The sequence below is a fragment of the Molothrus ater genome, chromosome 5 (genome assembly GCF_012460135.2).
Source record: "Molothrus ater isolate BHLD 08-10-18 breed brown headed cowbird chromosome 5, BPBGC_Mater_1.1, whole genome shotgun sequence".
NCBI classification, from domain to species: domain Eukaryota; kingdom Metazoa; phylum Chordata; class Aves; order Passeriformes; family Icteridae; genus Molothrus; species Molothrus ater.
The window spans coordinates 30,483,755-30,500,790 of record NC_050482.2 but is presented as its reverse complement, the minus strand read 5'-3'; the positions used below and the strand labels follow the sequence as shown (position 1 = coordinate 30,500,790).

The 17,036-nt window shown below is 42.6% G+C and overlaps 1 protein-coding gene across 2 annotated transcripts in view; it reads left to right on the top strand.

The window, feature by feature from the left end:
• Positions 1–13,284: 13,284 nt before the first annotated feature.
• The window catches only part of SLC38A1 (solute carrier family 38 member 1), a 42,569-nt gene continuing 38,817 nt past the window's right edge, over positions 13,285–17,036 (top strand). The window contains exon 1 of one of the 2 annotated variants that reach the window (XR_004981788.2): positions 13,285–13,465. The gene's annotated coding sequence lies outside the window, so the exon portion shown is untranslated. The remainder of the gene's footprint in view (positions 13,466–17,036) is intronic. The other variant, XM_036400339.2, reaches the window with a different exon arrangement.

The window sequence follows — 17,036 nt, the reverse complement described above, 5'->3', positions numbered from 1 at the left end:
CACCCATAAGAGAGGGTAAGGCGTCAGCATGGCCAGGAAGGCCCAGCATGGCAAAAACAAACTCTGCCACTGGGATGCATTTGCCAGGCATTTGGTCTTTGAACACACCATTTTTTTTAGCTTAATTGCTCTTACAAATATTCCCTGACATTCCTTCAGCTGCACCAGTCAAGGAATTTCTCATAGATGTCCTTTCACAGCAAATGTTTCAAGGAACTTCTCAGCCAATGGACCTGAAGGTGTTTCAGGGAAGCCATGGCCACTTTTGGAAGTAGACTTCTCAGCAGGAGAATGTGGCAGATGAGGAGAGCCGACTCAAGGTGGCTGCTGTGGCAATGCTTTGCTGCTGCTGTGGCAATGCTTTCTTGCTGCTGTGGGAATGCTTTCTTGCTGCTGTGGCAATGCTTTGCTTCTGCTGTGGGAATGCTTTCTTGCTGCTGTGGGAATGCTTTCTTGCTGCTGTGGCAATGCTTTGCTGCTGCTGTGGCAATGCTTTGCAGGCGGGTGCCCCTCGCCTGTGCTCACGGAGGGCGGTGGAGCCGAGGGCAGCGGCGATGCTGCGGATGCCGGAGCTTCCCCCGGCCCCTCACGCGGGCCGGCAAAGCCGCCGTTTTCCGCTGGGCAGAGTCATATGACAGCACACAGAACAATATTGCTGTGTTTCCTTCCCATTGACTACTTAGGGACCGATACTTTGGGGAAAAGTAGGAAAATTCCTGTCTGCTGCTGCTGAGTAACAAAGTTATGAAAAAACAACTGTTTCTTTTAAATTCACTTCTCATTCTCCTCTTGTTACAATTTTTTTTTTCATTCTGATGTAATACAAGACCTTTTACATTATTTTCTGTGCCTTAAGTTTCCTGCATAGGAAGCATCATTCTGATGTATTGTATCAATCCTTAAAGAGGATCAAATGAAAAAAAGACAAAAATACTCAAATTAGGATCCTCTTGAAGATGATTTTCTTGTTTTCCATTTCCTGTCAGAATTTGATTTTGCAAATGAAGCTGACATATGCAAACTCTGATCACATCTCGCTATTAGTTTTATATTTAGATTTATGAGCTTGATTCAGATTTAGCTTGGGATTATCAGAATTTCAGCTGCTCATTTCTTTAACACAGAAAAAAGTTCTGCAAGGAAAGCACATCTGAGGATAACAGCATGATAGATCAATAAGAGCATTATATGTAATACCATATTTCTATCAAAGATAAATCACTTCCCACTTGTCAAAAAGGTGCATACCTATCTCCTGGAACAGCAAAAGAGAAGAGACAAATCTATATATCCAAAACCAAATACAGGGGAAACAGAAATGAACTGAAGACTGTTCAATTTGGATGTCAAAGTAACATTGAAATATTTCCGTACATTGTAAACAGAACTGTGGAAAAACTGCAGTGTAGCAGAGGAACACATATTCTCAGAAAAGTCCATTTTAAAATCATAGGAAGTCACAGTTTTGTGACTTCCCTCCATAAAATTTTTCACAAGAATATATTGTCTCCTTCATATGATATAAAATGAAAGTTGAGAATATGCTGTCATATATCTCAAAATAAATTGTATTCAGCACATATTTGTATCAAAAGATGTAGCATCACTGTAGCCAAAAGGCATAAGAAATAAACAAGAGAGGTTTGGTAAGTAGGGATTACATCTTTTATTAGATGAATTGGTGTAATTAAAAAAAAAAAATAGAAATAAAAAAAAGCTGCCATGAACACAAGCTCTTGTATAGATCTGAAATAGAAGCAGCAAGGCAAAGTTTGCTATGGAACTAAGTTTCACTGCACATCACTGACTGCTCCTTTTCCCATTCTCACATCTGGCAGGTAATACATTACCCCTCCCCACACTTCAAGGGATAAACTTATCAAATTTCTCCATTTTGCTGAGCAAGTACCAGCTACCTTTTCTGCCACGTGGCCAAACTTACATACACCCAGTTTGGCTTAGAGCAGCTTCCCTCTACTTCTGCCAAGCTTTGAAGTTTGCTTCTACGTCTTACCAGCAATGGCCATGCGTGCTCAAAAGTTTGTCTTACTCAGTGCGCAAACCTCTTCTTGCCAGAGTGTGTTAGTGCACCCCATCTCCATCAATTTGTTGCCATCTCTCATGATGTGCTAACACAGAATAATCCAGATGAGAAGAAAAACATGGGCAAGTTTTTCTGCAGCAGCATGACAATGACATAAACACTTCAAGCACTAGCGTCACTGGCATAGGAGAAAATAAACACTTCCACAGCAAGAAATAAATTCTTAGAGAAAATTATAGACTCACGAATGAAATATGAGTGAATTCCGTATGACACAGTATTTTTAGACCAGATGAATGCAGGGGGATGGCAGTCACTTTTTTTAGTAGATGAATATTTTCCAAGAACAGTTCAACACTAGATGTTATTTGTAAGTATTGTCATGGTTTGAGAGGAAGTGAGTTTTTTGGGATATAGAAATAAATAAATAAATAAATTTATACCTAATATATATATATAAATAATTATTTTTTAAAATTTAATTTCATTCTCTAAATATGCACTGTGGACTCCAAAACTCTAAGAGAGCACACAATAAGTATCCATACTCAAACAGCCCCAGATAGACCACCTAGATTTTTCATTTTATCACAAAAATGAGGGAAGGTACAGGGTGTGCTTGCTGTCCCTGTGTCCATAGGGCATACTCGGATGAGGTCTGGATCAGTGTATAGGTGAGCTGGAACGGTGGTCTTTTAATTAGCAAAGAGATATGGACTGAAGGTATTGAAAAAGGGAAAGTTTTGTCTGTCCCTAATTAATAACGTGTGTGCTCCACCTTTCTCATTATGTAATGTGGCATTATGTTATTTATGATGCAAGTTAGCCTAAATAAAGGGAGACAGGGTAAGGAAAACGGCAGGAGGAAAAACATAAATTTCAATCCAAAAATTTTCCAAGCATGAGATTAAAATAATAAGGAAAAAAATCCCTCCATTTTTAGAAGTCCCAACGCAGCACTGTTGTGTGCAAAAGGACTGAAGAAGGCGGCCCTTGGTTGTGTTACCCTCGTCTTCACATTACACAGGTCATCAACTCTGTTGTCGCAACATTTTCAGGCAATTGATTACCTGGTTAGGAAGCACAACTTAATGAGTCATGAGCAGAAAGGTTTTGTTGTGAGTGACACATGTTTGTTTAATCCACATGAGAAATTAAATGTTTGTTTAATCCATGTGAGAAATTACATTAAAAGCATCAGTAGCCATTTCAAACTAGATGAACATCAGAGAAGAGCAAATAGTTTTGTATTTCTAATACTACATGTTGGCACCAAACCCTTCTTCTGACAGGAACCCAAAAGGTAAACAATGAGCCAGTGAGTGCTTGTGCCCATAAAGGCCGCGTGTGTCGCCAGCAACAGTTAGCCGTGAAATTGAAAGCAAATATTTGCTCTGCTTAAAAAATGCTCAGACTGTAATAACTGCATAGTGCTGTAAGCTTCGAGAGCTTCTTGATCATTTACGGACACTGCCTCTCTGCCTGCAGAATATTTACTGAGCTCAGGGTGAGGTTCTCAGCAATTGACAATCAGTCACTCCCCTGGTTAAACCCAAAACATTTTCAAACAGAATTATGCATGTGAGTCAAGTTCTGATACACCATATTTTTAGTTTCCTGGTTCCCTGTAATACAAGCTGCTGGTTTTGTTTGTGGCAGTGGGCATGCCCCAAAGTCCAACCCCTCGTTCATTTAAGGTCCTGATTTGGGTCTCTTAAAATTGCCCTCAAAATCTTGACATTTCCTATATCAGGCATGCTCTAAGCACCAGGTGGATTGGGGGGGAATTGTGGGACTGGATTTGTCCTGTCTCAACCAAAAAGAGAGGAGAAGAGTTTGTGGCTGGGGTTGGCTACTTTTCTCTGCCACTTGGCATCCAGATTTTCCCAATTCTCGACTTTGCCCTAAGCCACAGACTTTAATGCAAAAAACAAAAAGTGCAAAACCCAAGGAAAATTGCAGAACAGTGCCTTTTACCTGGAATAAATGCAGGAATAAATACAGTTTTATAACCCAGAGAGCTGTGTAGCTCCTGTAGGGCTGTGGTGGCTGCTGCAGGGAGCTGCAGTGAGCTACCATGCTCCCTCCAGGTCAGCATACAGAGCATCCTTTCTGAGTCTTACCCAGGCTAGTACCACCAGCCCATTCCCCCATGTTAGGAGGCAGCCCTCACCAGGTCTGAGAGCACTGTTCCCCTGCTCTGATCCCAAGCATCCCAGTGGTGCCCCAGCCACGGTGTGCTCCCCCTGAGGCTGCCTGGGCCCCAGGGAGGGTCCTGCTCTGGGGAAGGTGTAGTGGGGACTCTCAAGCACCCAGTCTAGGAAGGGGATGGAAGGGGTGGGATTAAAAATCTCTTGTTCTAGCTCTTCCAGTGGGAAGTCAGGTCCCAGACAAGTTGTTGTAGACAGCTCTAATGAGTTAAAAGAGCTAGCTCAGGCTTCAGGGAAGAAAAGCTGCCTGTGCACCACCTGCCCATTTCTGCCTTTGCAATGGCCCCTCTGTGAACAGATCTGAGCTCAAGGTTTGGGATGATGCTGTTGCTAACCAGGATGTGTGCCCCAGCCTGGCTGGAAGGAAATGGGATGGCTCTGCAACCACAGCCTAGTAGGGAGGCATGCTCCTGCACGGACTGCTCCTTGCCCCTGGGCCCTTTGTAACTTCTGAGAAATTATTTACACCATTACATCCTGGACTCCCCTTTATGAACCAAATTTCAGAAAGTGCTTCAGCACAGCATTTGTTTTATGCATCTCCCTGCCTTCATTATCTTCAGGAAGCTTCTGGCCAGCCCTAACACTGAGGTTGCCTAAAGGGCCACTTCTCACAGCCCCCCTGCCCACGCATAGAGGCGTGATGGACTCTGCAAAACTGGCACCACAACTTTTTCTGAAAACAGCAGTTTTGGACTACAGTCTTCAAGAAAAGCATCCACAGACTGAACCAGGTAGCATTTGTGATGAACATTAATATTTCAGAACACATTTGCAAAATGCAATTATGCCTTCCTTTTACATCGGCATTAAGCCATGATGGTAATACTAAAAACACACTGGGCTTTGTACACTAGCCCATAACAGTATTTCCAATGTGACTTCAGTACCTGAAAGCACAAAATTTGCAGGATCAGGCTATGGCTTTCTGCCAAGGCATGGCTTTAGGAAGACAGTGTTTTCAAATGGCCATTTTGAACTAGGTACACTTAGCAAACTACAGTCAAGCTGCTGCATGAAATACAAGTTCTAAACCCATACTCAGGATTTTTTTAAAAATGTATTTATTATAAGAGCTATAGCAGCATCAGATAATATAGATTATACAAGATAATATTGATTATACATTGGATCAGATAATATAGAATATATTTAGGATATCTTTAAATTTTAGCTATAAAATAATAATGTAAATTTATATATCCTACATGTTGTAATATATCTTTTGTCTTCTGGTTACTCAGAGCTTTATACACCAGATCTACTGGCAAAGCATTTGTTGCACTCTGATCTTCTAAGAACTTTTTCTACTATCAGTTTCCTCAGGATACATCTTTTTAAACCAACATTTAGACTCTTACATGAGTCTTTGAAATTTTATTGCACTCTACCTCTGACACAGTCTTGTTAAAATGTTACTGTTACCTGTTCTCTTCATCTTCTGACTAAGCAACATGAAACAGATGGTGAAACAGGAGGGACCTGTAGATGAGTGAAAGCAGTGGGAATCAAAACTACTGAATCCCTTTTCCAGTGTGAAGAGCCTCTGCCAAAGCTTGAGTTGTGTATGTTCCACTAATAATGATCATCTTGTTTCTGTAAGAGGGTACACATTTAGTTGTAAGCACTGCTAAGTGAACAGCATCTTCTGCTAGTACATACACATTTGTCTGAAGAGGCTGCAGGACAAAGCAGGCAGTCTTCACTCAGGTGTTCAACTTCTGGTCACACCAACTGTCCCACACAGGACACTATGGGATGTAAGCCCTGACAGGAGAGGGATTTAAGCCCACAGTGTTGAAATACATTTTAGATGGGCAAATAGACAGCTGCTGGAAGACAATAAAACAGATGCTGGTAAGGAGCAGGTTTAGTTGTCCATCCCAAAGAAGTCAGGAGCTGGTATGAAGGCAGCCCTTCTGAGAGGTAAATATCAGTAATTAAGGCAGACATGTGATGTCTTCTCTCATGTAACACTGTGCTTCTATTGTTAATATGACTATATAGAATTGTATGAAGAGTGGGGCGTGTTCTGGGAAATAAAAGTTGCAGGTGCTGTATCTACCTGGAGACTGTGAGCAGTCTCATTTTCTACCCAAAACCTATAGCACCAGGACCTGCATGGAAGATCCTTTTATCTAAAAGAAATGCAACAAAAGGTCTCTTGCATCCTCTTGAGGACATTAAAGAAAAAGGTATCTAGTCTTTAACTAGCTAGTCTTGCTGTACCATTTGATGGGTGTCCTAAATGAATAATGTATTCTTCTCTTTTTCCCCAAGTTTTCAATTTGCAATGGGACTAATAATACTTGCCCCTTGTGGCAAAATACTAAGAGATGCTGAGATGAAAAACTCTGTGTAAATTTAAAGTACTTAATGTAATCAATAATTCTACAATATCATAGACCCCTCACTTCAATCAAATTTTTTTTTTTTTTTTTAAATTATGTGCTCTAAAGATAATTTCCCAAACACTATCCTTGAAATCAGAGGATTCAGATATGGAGTACTTAATTAGATTGCAGGAACGCATGCCACTTCTAGTCCTGTAATTAGGCAACAGAGCAGATCTAATCACTTCATTACTGTAATGACAGCTGCTACACGAAGCCCAAAACCAGAGAGAGAAATAGGTTACCACACAGGTATCTCAGAATGTGTTTAAGCATGACTGCTAATAGAGCTGCATACTTTGACATTTTTGTCTGCTATTTGCCTTTTCTCCTCATCTGCAGCTCGAGCTCAGAGCCTGTCTGTGAGGCTGGTGTTGACCAGCTCCCTGCAGCACGGGAGGCCCAGGGGAAGCAGCCACACCAGCAAGGCTTGAAACTTCCCTGTCTTGGGCAGATCAGGAACTCTTGCTATATTTATAACATGAAATTCCAGTGTGTTTAATTTTATTAGTTTAATGCTTTTTCTATGGAACTTTACTCCTCCATAAACATGTCATTAAAGACATGCACACATAATAACCACTGAACACATATGCACACAGCATGGCCTTGGCCTATAGCACTGTCACAATCTGGGACTTGCATGGAATATGCAATACCCAAAGCCCTGTAAATGATGGGATAAATTCTGCTTGCACTGATTTAATTTACGTTTAATGAATATTGAATTTGTTTGTATTTTACAGAATTGCAAAAGCTAATGTAATTACCAGAAGAAGGATGAGATGGGTCCTGAGTACCATATGAGGCATCTGTCTGGTTTTACAGATGTGTTAATGACATCAGATTTCAAATAAACTGACTACTTCTGTCAGATTCCAGCCACCCTTCCTGAAACGCCCTCAGACACGTCAATAGCTTTGTTTTGGTTTATTCTTTTAAAAAATATTGGCCATGAAGGTGTTCTTAACAGACATCATTTTAAAATGTAGTCCTCTACTCCCTGAGTCTGAATTTCTTGTGTGAAAATCTAAGCTTTATTAGTTGTTTGTTTACTGTTGTGATTTAAAGAATCCATCATTTTTCCACCATCCTGAAAATCTTACGCCATCTTATTACATAGGAATTGTCAAAAAACAATTCTTTCTTTTTTTCCAAATTCTCCCATTTCATGATGTTTCATGATACCATGATGTCAGCAGATCATGTTATTGCAGGGTTACACTAAGATCAGTAAGTACAACCTGGATACTCACAAGTCAGCACCTAATTTCACACATAGTAAGGTAAATGAGCGCTCTGCTTTCTAAAGAAACTGATTTTCCTCCATGCCCATGTATTTAAGCAGCAGTGAGATATGCTCATCAACTTCAAAAGCTTTTAATTAATGTTATGGATTTAGATATATAATATTTGGCACCTAAATTCTCAACTAAGTTTTCTTTTTTTTTTCTTTCATATATATATATATATCTATATATATATATCTATATATATCTACCTTTTAATCTATCTTCTTTAAAAGAGGAGAATTCAATTACGGGGCTCTGCACTAGCAGCCCAGTCCTAGATTAAACAAATTATATTTAGTATAATTTAATACAATACATAACTAAGTATTTTTAGTATAATTTAATTCACAACAGTTTTCAATTATCTCATGTTTCTAGACACATCCCATTCTCAATAGCTATGCTGTATATGCTGAAACTAGCAGTTGCAATTTGCCAGGACAATTTCTGACAACATAAGATCACAGGTATTATCTCTCAAAATACTAAGCAAGCCCTTGAAGTTCTCTCTACAAATGGAATGGCAAAACCCATTCTTTTCTGGGGAAAAGAAGAGAGGATCTCATCTTTATGTTGTAACACAGCTCAGCATCCTGGTCACCACAAAATCTAAATTTACTCATTTCAAAAAGATCAAAGTTTTATGGTCTATTCAGATCTATAAATTGGTCTATAGTGCTATAAACTGACGTCAAGAACAACACCTTAAAGGCAAGTAAATAAAAGAGCATCTTGTTACACCTACTTTTAAAATCTATTTAAATGAAACTTCTACTATCACTGCAGGCATCTATCGTATTGTAAATCTCTTTTATTTTAGCCACTGCTATTTCCTTAGCCTCATGCAAGAAGTTTGAAAACTTTGTATCACAGTAAAACACTTGTTCTGACCGAAAAAAAGAGTTAGAGTAGATGATCAGGAGTTAAGGAGAAAAAGCACAACTACCTGGTTCGTTGTGTGAATTCCTGAATCTAAAGAGAAAGAGCAGAGGACAACTCCTATTAAACCAGGATTACTCATCATCAGTCCTATATTGTACTTTGGCCAGGAAACTAACAAGTGATAACATCTCATGGTCACAGCATTACAGACATGCATGCAAGATTTCACAGCCCTGGAAAACTGATTGTCTCAACATGCAGGGTTGGAGGCGGCTGAACACATGTTTAAACACAGTTGATGCTATCAGTGTTCACAAAATCTGTGACAAGTGTGGGCAGCTCTTTTCGGAGTATCACGCAAGACCAGTCATGTACAGATCGTACATTATGCATCACAGTCAATGATGTTCTGCCTTGCCCAGCTGCTAGGCAAAATATCCTCCTCTGCTAATGTCACAGACTCAGTGTCAGGACCCTGCTAGCACCAGAAGGCTTTTAACATGGTGATTGATATCCCCAAAACCTACATTTTTGTTTGCTAGCAAATCCTGGCGCAGCAGCACTAGAGAATCCATAGATGTTTGTTGAAACATTTCGTTTATTTCCAGGAATAAATTTGTACTGTGAAGTAAATAGCTTACTCTTCCACCTTGAAAGCCTTCACTCGCTTCAGCAAGCCCCATCGTGTGTTTGGGCTTGAGCCACACCCAGCCCAGGTAGGTATCAGTATTTTGTTTGTCCTTGCAGCACATCTCCAAGAGTTTTCGAGCACACGGTCTCTGTGCAGCTTTGGTGAGAAAGGGATCTCCCTGTCCAATTACTTCCTTTAAGAGGACCAGTACTGCCCCCTCCTGTGAGCAGGCCCGTGGCTAAGACACTGTGTTATCAAACCTAAGCTTCTTCGCTCTCCGCAGGAAATGGACATGAATTCCTCTTTCCAAAAAAAAACAGTGAGGGAAAAAAAAGGCACGAAATTCTATGTGCATTTTAGTTCAACTTGATTTAGATGGAGTACTGAGGTGCAAAAATAGCCATTGCTTACGCCCTTTGCTTCATCACTATTCTTGAATGGCAGTCAGAGACTTTAAAGAGGTTCAAGGTCACTTTCTGGCAGCAAGCACCTTCTCTGAAAAACACAGGATTTTGTCCTTCAGCTGGATTTACACTTTTGATCTGTTCTCTTTTATTCTCCTCTCTTTCACACAAGCACTAACACATGAGTTCAAGCATGCCAATGACGGATGTACTAAAATAGAGGTGAAGAACCCTCTGTAAGCACCTCCAGCTCCACCTGTCAGCCTCATCACATCAGCCGTGAATTCCTCTGCCCCAGGCACAGCCACCTCCAACTCCAGCAACTCCATTCCCCTGGGCTGCAGCCATATATTTGCCTGAGGGTAAAATAGTTGAATGGATAATCATACAAAATTAATGATGCTCTGTCATCAGCTTTGTTTCAGGTGCAAGAATTGTGTCTGGAATGTCTGGTAGGCTTTGCTGCAATTTGGAAGCAAAAGACAACAAAGAAGCCAAACAAGCCCCACGTTCAATGAAATGCATGCCAAATCAAACAGCATTCTGAAACTGCATGAAGAAAATTGCCAAATATTCACACGTGCAATAATTTAGTCAACCAAAGAAGTATTTGGTGTCTTTTGATTTAAGTTCACTTTTATTACGTAGATATATTTTTTGTTGCATACCAGCAGTTTCCATTAGTAAGTGTAAGTTAGTCAATAAGCAGAAATTTTTGAAGGAGAGTACAGAAGGGAATTTTCCAGACTCTGGAAGAACATTGCACTTCAGAGGGTAGTTTTGAAAATGAACATGGCTGTTGATTCATTTTAGGCAGGCAAAATATAATCTAAAGGATATTTGGAAGTTGCAAGTCTGAACAAAAGCGGGATGAGAATGGTGATACCACAAACAGAGAAAGGCTCAGGGTTATTTCAGAGGAAAGAAAAGAGGATCCATTTTGACTAGATAAAAGTGCATTGAAAGACATCCAAGAAGAGATTTGTGATGGATAACCATCTCATACCAGTTTAATATGGGCAACAGAAAGAAAAATATTACAGTAAATTCCTGAATTTTGTAGTATATCTCTAAACCAGGAATAGGAGCAAGATAATGAATGAAAAGAATAAAGAGAAAGACACAGGAGGCGTGAATAGGGTCAATAAGGAGTGACTGCCATGAAAACCTGTTGGAAAAAAGCCTACAAGAAACCATAAAACTAGAACTAGAAGATGCTTGCCACAAGCATCAAAGTTTCACAGCATATCAAGGCAAACAGAACCAACAGTGATAAAAAAATCAGAGAGATATGGAGAGGGAGATTGGAGAAATTTGAACTACTAAAGATGCAAAGTAAAATACTTTCCATTCCTGAGAAATACTATAATTTTTTGGAGCTGGTTAAAATATATTAAAAAGACTTTTTTTGAAATTCTATTAAAAATAATTACGTCCATTCTAAGAATGCACATGACAAGGTAAGAATCAAATAGCCTGCCTTTGTAACTATAAAAGGAAAGGAGGTAGCAGAACACATCAAATCAATGATCATTCACCTGATAGCCTGATACATATTTTGTTTTAAAGAAACAAAGTAGTTTCCTCTTATTCCCCACAGTAACACCACCTGACCTCATCCACTATATAATACATATTTTTATTCAATAATCTGGGGGAGAGATTGATTTTCAGTTTACCATATATAAGTCTAAGTGAGTCCGAGTGAATTGCAAATACTTGCTTCTCTGCTTTCAGGCACGGTACCTTGCACTGAGGGCTGGGTGGGGAATGAAGCCTCTGGCTTGAAATCCAGTCCCACATCTTTTGTCAATCTTAAATTTCTCTGGAGCTGCATATGATTCTGATGTGAGAGGTTTAATCACACGAGTGAGGTTGAAAGATCAGCCCTTGCCCTAATGCCCTGTTCAGCTAGCTCTTCCTCAGGCTTCACTCTCAATACTGGGATGGTATGGCTCTTGTCCTAGCAGGGTGCAATAGGTGTTAATTAAGTTACTGCTTGCACAGCACATTCAGAGAACTCTGGGGTCCTCAGTACAGGAGCTTTGGAGCAGTAGGGTCCTGGTGATGATCACAGGTATGGAACACCTCTCCTATGAGAAAAGGCTGAAAGAGTTGGTGTTTTTCAGCCTGGGGAAAAGAAGGCTCCAAGGAGACCTTATTGTGGCCTTTCAGTACCTACAGGGGGCCTATACGAGAGAGTGACAAACTTTTTAGCAGGGCCTGTTGCAATAGGACAAGGGTCTAAACTAAGGAGGGTCAATTTAGATTAGATATAAGGAAAGATTTGATATAAGGAAACACTGAAAGAGGTTGCCCAGAGGGCTGGTGGATCCCTGAAAACATTCAAAGACAGGCTGGATGGAGCTCTGAGTAATTTGATGTAGCTGAGGATGTCCCTGTTCATTGCTGGGGGTTGCACTAGATTACTTTTAAAGGTCCTTCCAACCCAAACTGTTCTATGATTCTGTGAACTGCTCTACTGGAGAAAAAAAAGATAAAAATTGTGAAAGCACCAAAACAGGAATCCAATTTCTATATGCAAATCAGCAATTTGAAAACCACATTTCTTCATGTGTGTCATCTGCCTTTTCGGCCTGACATTTATGAGACACAGCAGTGGAAATTCCAGAGCAAGCACCTCAAGAAGCTTATGAAAGAGTTGCCATGAAAGCTTCCCAGAAGCCATTACCGTTCATGGGTAGCGAGGCAAACTGCACCCAAACCCACAGGCTCCATCACCCTTTCATTCTTTGCCTTGTGATATCCCATGCAAGTCATGTGTTCTGTAGGGGAGGGCAGCCAAGGACAGCTGCAATACCATCTTGCTTCAGGTTAGTTCTTAAAAAGTTTTTTTCCAATCCAAAAAGCTCATGCAATGCTTTCTAGGTATTAGGATGGAAATAACAAGCTACAGCAAATCATCTGTGCACTGAATTCCGCCGTTCATTTTAAGGAAGGTGTCTTGCCCCAGCAGGAAATACTCCGACCTCTTGCACAAATGGCAGCATTTACCTTTTGCATGACACAACAGGAAATCGGCTAACACAATAGTGCCAGATCTTCCGTAGCCATTTCAAGTCACAAAAATCCAGCCTGCCTTCCAGGAGGGGTTCTCCAACCGTGGCGTGAAAAAAATTATTGTCTTTTGTAAAAAGAGTGAAAAATCACTTTTTTTTTTTTTTTTTTTTTAAAGGAAAGGTGTTGAAGGTCCATGCGGCCGGGGAGCTGTGCGTGTCGGGGGGCCCGAGGGTGCCCTGCCCGGACCCGTGCGAGCGGCCGCCCCGCGGAGTCCCCGCACCTGAAGGCGCGGCCCCGGCCCCGCGCGGCGCGCGCCGGGCGCGCTCCCGCCAGCCCGCCCACCTCCACATGCACACACCCGCGGCGGGAGGAGGAAGGGCATCTTTCTCGTCGTTTTCGTTTCGCCAGTTTCATTCACCCCCCTTCTCGCCCCTTTCTCTCCTTCTTCTTCTTATTTTTTCTTTTTTTTTTTTTCAATTATATTTTATTTTATTTTTATCACTATAATTATTTATCAGGGTTCTTCAGTCGGATCCCGGCGGAAAAGGTGGATCGCTTCTCAGAGGGTCCCCGCGGCTCCTGGGCAAGGTAGGCAGCAGCGGCTAATGCAACGGGAGGGATGGGGCCGCGGCTCCCCGTGCCCCCTTTGTCTCGGCGCCGCGGCCGCGCAGCGCGGGCCGGAGCCCGGAGCCCGCCGCCGCCCGCGCTTTGTCCCCGCCGTGTGCGCAACCCTCCCCCATCCCCTGCGAAACGTGTCTGCTCGCCCCTGGTGCTGCCCAGCGCAAACCCTAAAAATGCGAGCAGCGAGCCGGGCGGGGCTCGGGGAGCCCGGCGGGGCGGAGGGGACGAGGGGACGGGCGGCCATGCGGCATCTCCCGCGGCTGGGCGCGCTGCCGCGCCGGAGGCGGGAGGCGATGCTGCCCTCGCCGACTGCTGAGGCGGGCAGCAGTTTGTGGAAAAAACCCACAAACAAACAAAACCCGCAGAAATAAAACAAAAACCTGGCAGTCTGCGGCTACGGGCTTCCGCTGGCAGCGAAAAAGAATGTAGTAATAATAAATGAGTTTGTCCCTTATGACGGCCGGGTCGCGGGTGCCGCAGCCCGGGCAGGGTGCGCGGCCGCGGTGTAGCCGTGCCCGAGAACGTTCCTTCCTTTCCCTTAAACCCAGCACTGCCATGGGGTCAGTGCAAGTTTTACGGTATTCGGAAAATGCAGTCTGGGCCCATGGCGCGCACGCGTGTGCGTGGTGCCCGTAAATACATAGTAACAGCTGAGGTGGTCGCTTTTCGTGAGCCGAGGCGAGAACAAAAAGAGGCCCGGGTGAATGCCCGGGGTTGCATTGGCTCACGTGTGTGTACGTCCAGCTCGCTCTTGCGGCTGGGGGCTTGTTCCATTGTTCTGCGGAGTTCGTAATGCAACCTGTAGCTAGGATGTGTCTGTTTCCTTGTGAGGGAGGAGACGATGAGGTGTGTAAAGCCGTGCTTTGTTTATGTGACATTGGAAGGACTGAAATAAACCCTGGATCTGGCAGCTGGTTTTATGGAAGGAGAAGCTATAGTTTTCTTGCGCTACCAGCTGAACTCACCTCATGTCCGCAGGCTATTCAGAATCCCAGACTGCTGTGGGGCGTATCTACCAACCTTTAGTCCAAATTATAAATAGGAATCTGTGCTCTGCTTCCTTCACCTTCGGGTTTGTTTGGCTTTTACTTGTGCATGAAAGGCAAAATAACATAGAATAGACATTGTTCTAGAAGTAAAGTGTAAGAAAAAGATACCTTTTAGTTGATAAAATACATTGCAGGAATAAAAAACATAACAAAGCAAAAATCCCCTACATTCTGAGGATAACCTTCATAGATCAGAAGAAATAAAAACAGCTGCAGGGGGAGAAAGAAACAGCATCCTCCATCTAAATTTTACTTCATTTGCTACCAAACACCACCTTCGTTTAGAAAGCCTCTTAAAGGACATTCCATCTGTTGCTGAAGGATATAGGTATCAATAACTGCCCTTTCCAGGCTGGGAGCCCCTGCCGAAATGGCGCTGAGATCCGCTTTGCAAAACCTGCGTGAGATCTCCGAACTGCCATATTGCTGGTGAGCAGAGGCCTTCTGCTGAGGCTCAGTGGAAATTCACTGACTAAAATGGGATCTGCTTCACTGTCGTGCTGAATGACTCCTATTTGACTTTGCCTTTTTGGAAGGTCGGATTTTTTTATTTTTAAGAGGCACCATAGAGAGAGCACTTCACTGAAGCACACTGCAGCATCCTCTGTCTCGTCACTTGAGACGATTTATGCTGTAGTTGGACCAACTGGGCTCTCCAGGCTGGGTGAGGATGGGAGACGGTTGTTGGCAGTGTGCACCAAGCTGCACATACCCGTGTGAAGATGATTATCCCCAGAGTTTGAGGCTTTCTGCAGACTGCTGTAAAATGTGGAGAATCAATTGTCCTTCGTGCCCAAATCCTGCTTTTTACAAGGGTTTTAAAGGGTGGGAGGGGAGGCAGTGCTCTCTCGGCCTTCCTGCTTGGAGGCTGCTCATCCTGGGTCTCTGTCCTACATTTTGTCTGTGTTTGCTGTTTTGGGAGCTTGCTCTTAGCAGTGTAAGAGTGGTGACTGAGCAGAAATGGGACTCTCTCCTGTGCTCTTCTCTTTCTTTTTAGCATCTTGCTCATTTCTGTTGGAATCTGCGTAGCAACTAACATGATAATAACCATCACTTACAAGTTTGTATTGTGAAGACAAGTGGATGTTATGGAAATATTTAAATATTTTAAGCCTGAATTCAGTTTTCTTTCTGATGGATACTTACTGCTGTGACCTTAATCCAATCCAAGAAGTTTGAGCAGCTGCTCTTGGGAAAAATGGCAGCTTTTACATGTTTTGCAGTTAGCGCTTAAAATATTTGCCCAAGCTTATCAGTTAAATATTGCTTCAAGTCTCTTACAGTGAAGAAAACTGAGGCGGAGAAATTACTTGTAAACTGGGGCAGAGGAAAAGTGAGTTACACATGAATTTATACAAAGGATTCTTCCTTCTGTAGTACAAAAGTTTACTTAAATGGAAATTTCAAAGCTGCTGTTTAACCCTTAGAAATACATCTGGATAGTGTGTTTTGTTGCAGTGACCCATAAAGCCCCACTCATACAGAATTTCCACTTTCTGTGGAAGACAAGAGCGCATTTATTTGTGGCGGTGCGTTGTGGGATCTCTTCTGAAAACCAAGACTGTCGAGAGGATTTCACAAAGAAATATAATTAGGAAAAAATGTGACTATATTCCTCTGCCAAATGCCTTTCCTAATTTGACTGGGAAGGGCTCAAAACAAAAATGTACTCAAGACCATTTTCCTTTATGGCTCATCTTTAAGTGTTTTGCCTAAAGTAATGAATCACTTGGTGAATCAGACTGGGATTTTATGGTTTCTTATTTGCCTGCCTTTGATCAGCTGAGTAGCCTGTCGAAACTTAATTTGGGACTGTCTTCCCTTTCTTCATGGCAGCATGGAAGGGCAGTGTGGAGAGTGATGGGGCAGAGCAGGAACGTTTTCCTGTTGCAGCACAAGGTCGTGCACTACCAAGAGAATGGCTGACTATCCACATTTGTTCTCATCACTTCTGTTTTATGGCACCCTTTTCTGAGCTTCCTTCCCAAGACTTCTGACACTTGTTTTCCGACCCCCTATCTTATCTTTTAACTGTTTCCATCCTGCATGCTGTGGGGGTTGTGAGAGAGAGGAGCCTGGGGATGAGAGGTGGTGGCTTGCAGACACCAAGCAAATGGCTGCAGCTGCACCAAGGCCTTCTGGCCACCAAGCTGCCCTCATCCTGGCACTGCCCCAATGGGCAGGACAGTGCCAGCACCCTGTTGGTTCTGTGTGGCACCTTGACCCAGCTGGGACACCACTGGGGCTGGGGTGAACCCGGTTCCTTCTACTGCTCCTGTGGCTGCAGTCTGCTGCAGAGGGGCAGAGCTGAGGAGCTGGAGGCAATGACATTTCAAGCACTGCAGATGTTTGCTCAGTGGATGTGAGTCAGTCTAATTTCCAAGTTCTTTGTTATCTCAGTGGCTCTTCTGTAATTTCTCCATTTTGTCCTTTCTGTAGGTGAGGAGTAAGTCTGGAGCTTTATGTCCCTCATGTCAGGTGTCACCAAT